General features: G+C 44.4%; 1 protein-coding gene across 3 annotated transcripts in view; it reads right to left on the minus strand.

The window, feature by feature from the left end:
* TOM1L2 (target of myb1 like 2 membrane trafficking protein) overlaps positions 1-6666 on the minus strand; it is a 137519-nt gene that overhangs the window by 69586 nt on the left and 61267 nt on the right. The window lies entirely within an intron of this gene.

The raw sequence follows: 6666 nt of genomic DNA on the forward strand, positions 1-6666 counted from the left end.
GCTGGCACCCTAGCCACTTAAGCTACAGGCACCGAGCCAGGTTGCTTATTTTCTTTCATCCACAAAACAACTTTCTGACCATTCAGTGAGGAAAGGACAATCTTTTCAACAAATTATGCTGAAAACTGAGTCTTCATATGCAAAAGAATGAAGTTCTTATACCCAATATAAAAATTAACTCCAAATGGATCAAAGATATAAATTAAGAAATAAAACTATAAAACCCTTAGAAGAAAATATGGGGGAAAGCTTCATGAAATTGGATTTAGCAAATATCTCACGGCTGTAACACCAAAAATATAAGCAATAAAAGAAGAAAAAATTTTTTTTCAAGACAGAGTGTTGAAACCTCTGTCACTCAGGTTAGAGTGCCATGGTGTCAGCCTCGCTTATACACACAACAACTTCAAACTCCTGTGTTCAAAAGATCCTTCTGTCTCAGTCTTATAAGTAGCTGGGACCATGCCTGGCCAATTTTTCTATTTTTAGTGGAGATGGGGTCTTGATCTTGCTCAGGCTGGTCTCCAACTCCTGAGTTCAGGTGATCCTCCACTCTCGGCCTCCTAGAGTGCTAGGATTAGAGGTATGAGCCACCACACCCAACTAAAAGAAAAAGTTTAACTACAACAACATTAAAAACTTCTGTGCATCAAAGGACATAATCAACAGAATAAAAACATTCAAAAGTATGGAAGAAAATATTTGTAAATCATACATATGATAAGGGGTTAATACCTAGAATATGTAAAGGACTCCTATACTTCAACAGCAACAACAAAAAAGAACCAAAACTATCCAGTTAAAATATGGGGTAAGGACTCAGACATTTCTTCAAAGAAGGTATACAAATGGCTAACAAATATATAAAACAAGCTTGGTGGCTGTAGCTCAAGCTGCTAAGGCACCAGCCATATACACCAGAGCTGGTGTGTTTGAATCCATCCTGGGTCTGCCAAATAATAATGACAACTACAACCAAAAAATGGCCAGGCATTGTGGTGGGCGCCTGTGGTCTCAGCGACTTAGGAGGCTGAGGCAAGAGATCGCTTAAGCCTAGGAGCTGGAGTATGCTGTGAGCTGTGATGGCACAGCAGTCTACCCAGGGAGACAGCTTGAGGCTCTGTCTCCAAAATAAAAAAAAATAAAAATAAATAAATATATATATATATATAAAACGATGTTTGGCATCACTAAGCATTCAGGGGTGCAAATCAAACCACACTATCAGGGCAGTGCCTATGGCTCAGTGAGTAGTATACCTCTAATCCTAGCCCTCTAGGAGGCCGAGAGTGGAGGATCACCTGAACTCAGGAGTTGGAGACCAGCCTGAGCAAGATCAAGACCCCATCTCCACTAAAAATAGAAAAATTGGCCAGGCATGGTCCCAGCTACTTATAAGACTGAGACAGAAGGATCTTTTGAACACAGCCCCATATACCAAGGGTGGTGGGTTCAAACCTGGCCCTGGCAAAACTGCAACAAAAAAATAACTGGGCGTTGTGGCAGGCGCCTATAGTCCCAGCTAATTTGGGAGGCTGAGGCAAGAGAATCACCTAAGCCCAAGAGCTGGAGGTTGCTGTGATGCCATGGCACTCTACCAAGGGTGACCTTGTACCAAGGGTGACAAAGCGAGACTCTATCTCTACAAACAAACAAACAAATAAATGAACAAACAAAAAAACCCACATTATCAAAAAAGACCCAGAAAATAACAAATGTTGGTGAGGATATGGAAAAATTGGAACTCTTGTGAGAATGTAAAATGGTATGGCTGCTATGGAAAACATTATAGTGCTTCCTAATAAATTAAACCTAGAATTCCCATAAGATCCAGCAATTCCACTTCTGTGTATATGACCAAAAGAACTGAAGGTCTTAAGGAGATATTTATAAACCCATGTTGATAGCAGCATTATTCACAATAGCAAAGGGGTAAAAACAACCCAAGTATCCATCAACAGATGAATGAACAAGGAAAATATGGTCTATCCCTACAAGGGAATATTATTCAGCCTTAAAAAGGAAGGAAATCCTGCCACATGTCACAACATGGCTGAAACTTGAGGACCTTATGCTAAATGAAATAAGCCAGCCACAAAAGGTTAAGTACTTATGATTCCTTTTATCTGAGGCTCCTAGAGATAGAAAATAGAATGGTGGCTGCCAGCAGCTGGGGAGAGGAGCCGGGGGAGAGCTTCAGTTGGGGAAGATGAAGAGTCCTGGAGATGGGCGGAGCAGTGTGAATGTACTTAACAACACCAAACCACATGCTGTAAAATGGTTAAAATAGTAAATTTTATGTTACATGTATTTTACTACAATAAAGAAAGATCACGAAAAAAGAAAGAAAAATTATATATAAACCAACAGACTGTTAGGTTGGAGGAGTAGCAGGGTGGGATCACAGATCATTCAGGCCTATACTCTCATTGGGCAGGAGACTAGGGCCTGGAGAAGAAAAGGGAAAGGTCCAAGAGCTCAGGACTGTTAGTGCCAGAGCCAGGATGAGAACTAGGGTCACTTGGCTCCCTGCCCCTCTGGGCTGTGAGCTCCACCAGGACAGGGACTAGGCCTGTCTTGACTTCCACCGTGTCTCCACTGTCCAGCTTTAATGGCTGTGAGCGTCCTTCCTCTACATTAGTGGTTCTCAGCCCTCACAGCACATCAGAATTACCTGGGGAGATTTCAGAACATACCAATACCTGATGAGCCTCATGCCCTAGAGCAGTGATTTTCAACCAGTGTGTCATGGCATCCTGGTGTACCGTGAGAGGGTCTCAGGTATGCCATGAAAATTTTTAAAGATTGTTAATTAGGGTTGGCATCCATAGCTCAGAGGTTAGGGCACCAGCCACATGCATTGGGACTGGTGGGTTCAGACCTGGTCCAGGCCCGCTAAACAACAACAACAACAACAACAAAATAGCTGGGCATTGTGGCAGGCGCGTATAGTCCCAGCTACTTGGGAGGCTGAGGAAAGAGAATCATTGGAGCCCAAGAGTTTGAGGTTGCTGTGAGCTGCAATGCCCCAGCATTCTACTGAGGGTGACATAGTGAGACTCTGTCTCAAAAAAAAAAAAAAAAAATCATTAATTAAATTATTTTCAAAAGAAATTCAAAGCATGGTAAATATATTCTTTTTATTACTTTTTTTTTAATCAATGTAAGTGTGCCCCCAAGTTTAACTATAGGTTTAAGTGTGTTATGAGATTAAAAAAAAAAAAAAGGTTAAAAAACACTGTTCTAGGATCTAGGTAGCAGCTCATGCCTATAATCCTAACACTCTGGGAGGGAAAGGTAGGTGGATTGCCTGAGTTCACAGGTTCAAGACCAGCCTGAGCCAGAGCAAGATTCTGTCTCTAAAAATACTGGGTGCTTATAGTTCCAGTTACTTAAGAGGCTGAAGCAAGAGAATCACTTGAACCCAAGAGTTTGAGGTTGCTGTAAGCTATGATGCCATGGCATTCTACCCAGGGCAAAAGTGAGCCTTCGTCTCCAAAAACAACTCCACTGTTCTAGAGATTCTGATTTGAATCGCATGGGAGGGACTGAGGCATTAATATATTTAAAAGCTACCTGAGTGATTCTGATATGTAGCCAAGGCTGGGAAGTGCTTTACCCAGTTCATCCGCATCCCGCCCAGTACTCTGTTCTAGTGGGGAGTAGTTTCCTCCAGGAGTCTACAGTCTGGTTGTCTCTGGCTCTCTTTGTCCTACATTGCTTACAGAGGTAGCTGACTGTCACAGCACAGTGGGGTGCCGTTAATTTCCTCCACAGCCCTTTGGCAATGAAGTAAAAGCTTCAGAGTGCCCAGGATGCTGTGGTTGTCCTTGGTGGCAGTTCAGGTTGGACCACAAGGCACTGAGGTCTGCCTGCTTCCTCCATCATAAACACCTCATTGTTAACAATAGGGTCTTAACCATTTCCCTTTCCTTAGCTCCAAGGATGGTGCATGGCACATCTCAGGCCTTTGTGGGTCTTAAGTCAATGGCATTGGGGCCATGTGGTTTTAATCTGCTTTAAAGTTACAGAAAGAGCTTCCTCACAAGTAGTCTGGCTAGATGGCACTTTCTGTACCTTCTCCTGGCCTTGTTCTCTTCCTTGTAAGAGTGGTGAGGATGGAGTGGGGACAGCTCAGTCCTTGGCCACTCCCTAGGAAGAGGGAGCATCTGCAATTAACATTCACAAAGTACATTAGGGTTCTGAAGCAGAGGAAAGAAGGGTTCTGTGTAGAATTTGGGGACTGGTGTTTCTTCCCACCTAGCTTGTAGCTGCCAGTCTGGCTCCCTAGCATATAGAAACCCAGAAGGTTCATTTCATATTATTGGGGCATATTATCTGATGACCTTCCTACTCACCTCAACTCCTTTTCCTTCTCCCTCTGCAGCTAGCATGAAGCCCCCCAGTGCCATTCCTCTGTGCTGGCCCCTCTGGGCAACTGCTCACACTTTTGACTGTTGGGGAGGTAGATAATTTGGCTGTTTTCTTCTCCATTCTTGCCAAGAGGATGTTGCTAAATGCAAAATGCTAAAACAAGCCCTCTTTTGCCTTCTGGTGTCCTCTGCTTCTGAAGGCACTATATTTAACTTCAAAGTATAGAAAGCAGCAGCCAAGCCACGGGGTTGTGAGACTCCTCCAAACAGGACTGCCTTAGGGTTCAGACCACATGGGAGGGCAAGTGGACAGAAAAACCATGCTCACGAGTACTATCCCTGCTGTCAGGGTTGAGCACTTGGGCATTCTAGCTTGGGTCCTACAACAGAGGCAGATTTTCCTAAATGGAGAAAAATGCCATAGTGACAGTACCAGGATGATACCCTGCTCTCACACGGAAGGTTTAATGGGAGCTGCATCTGATTGCCCCAGCTCAGGCCTGCCTTGCCTTGTCCAGCCCTTGCCCACACATCAGCCGTTATCACCACCGAGGTCAGCACTTTGCAACCAGGGTGCAACCACTGATGTTTCGATCCTTATCCATCCTGAGGGCTGGCTAGCTGGTGGGAAGGACTTGCCCATTGCTCCCTGAAGTATTACGTTCTTGCTGCTGCACCAGGTTTTATTTTAGATTTTGATAATTTGCGTGACAAAAGAAATGAGATTGAACTTTGTTTTTCTCTAGCCTGGGGACAGAGCTGAGTTGAGTGGCTTCAGTTCCAGGGGCAATCATATCTAACTCTGTTCCTGATTTGCTGGGAATTCTTTTATGAAGAGAAAAATAAGAACTGATGTGAGCCCCTTTGTCAGCCTTACTTCCTCATTGGTCGTGTCTGTGTGGCATTTCCAGCAAAATGAAAAGACATGCTCTTTTTGGGTTGATTCTTTATAATCAAAATGAGTATCTATCTTTCAGCTTGAAAACTCAGTATCCCAGTAATTGAATAGAATGCACTGACCCTGAGGATACGTTATCATGCCTTTGAACCCCTTCCCAGGAGGAGAGGAATAGAGAGGGTGAATATAAGGTTAATGGATTCTGCTGCTAAACCGAACTTGGAAATGAGGTTTCATTGATTTAGTATTTCCTCTATTAAGCCTCCCAAGACTGTGTCCCTTTGTGGCCCTAGCAAAGTTAGATCTTGGTACTTTCTTCCCCATGAGAGCCTGTACTGCTGCTCAAGTTCCATGGAGGGGACAGATTCGTGGCTGGCTCAGAAGGCAGTAAGCCAGGCCTGTGAGCAGAGCTCTTCCTTCAGAATGAGTCTCCTCTTGAGGAAGCTGCTGGGTTTATGGCCACAGACATGCTCTTATTGCGTGTGACCCAAGTAGTGAGTCACTCTTCTGGGAGGGGACACCTTGAAGGGGAACAGTGTTCAGAAACAGCCATGGGAAAAGCAGGGGTTGGAGGTGGAACTTTTCACTGCCATAGCCCCATGTATGGGGCCCATCTTGTCTCTGGGTGAAGCCCTCAGGCAACAAGACACACTGCTGTCCCCCCAACTTCCTGAAGCCTCTGCCCTCAGCCTTTTGCTCTCTAGTATAAACTGCCTGGTGCCTTGAGCCATGCTCCCTAGTGCCTACCAACACACCTACCTGCTCCCTCCTGGATGGCTCTGAGGTCTGTCACAGGCCCAGGTGCTGTACTAGCTTTGTGACTCTGTCTCTGGCTGGGGTGTTGTTGCCATGTGTCCTCGTCCCTTTCTCTCTGTGTCCACATGAATCCACCTCATCTTGTAGGCAAGTACCAAATCCTGCCTCTGCACCTGCCAGCCCAGCACCACCTGTGAGTGGGTTTGCTTTCTTAGGGTTGTCAAAAGTGTTTGGGTGCCAAGTGTGACAAAAAGGTTAAATAGTTTGGGATTTTTTTTGGTAAAAAAAATGAGCAATAAATAAAACAATGAGGCTTTTAAATACAGACTGAAGGTATTGCACAGATGTTTTGAGCAATAGCTATATTTTTGGAGTATGCTGTCACTGCTTGTAAGTATAGCTTTTGTTTGGATGTGTGAGTTCTAGTATGTTATATAAAAAGCAAGTGTCACTTCCCCATAGCTGCATCCAGCAAAACAAGGACACTTCCAACTTGTACACAGGTCATCTATCTTATTATCTGAGTATCAACAGAAGTGTGGGTTGTATTAAGCTTTTATTAAAATGGTAGTGATGGCTCGGCGCCTATAGCTCAACCGGCTAAGGCGCCAGCCACGTACACCTAAGGTGGCGGGTTCG

This window comes from Otolemur garnettii, unplaced genomic scaffold, assembly GCF_000181295.1.
Source record: "Otolemur garnettii isolate 467f Iridium unplaced genomic scaffold, OtoGar3 scaffold00046, whole genome shotgun sequence".
Taxonomy (NCBI): Eukaryota; Metazoa; Chordata; class Mammalia; order Primates; family Galagidae; genus Otolemur; species Otolemur garnettii.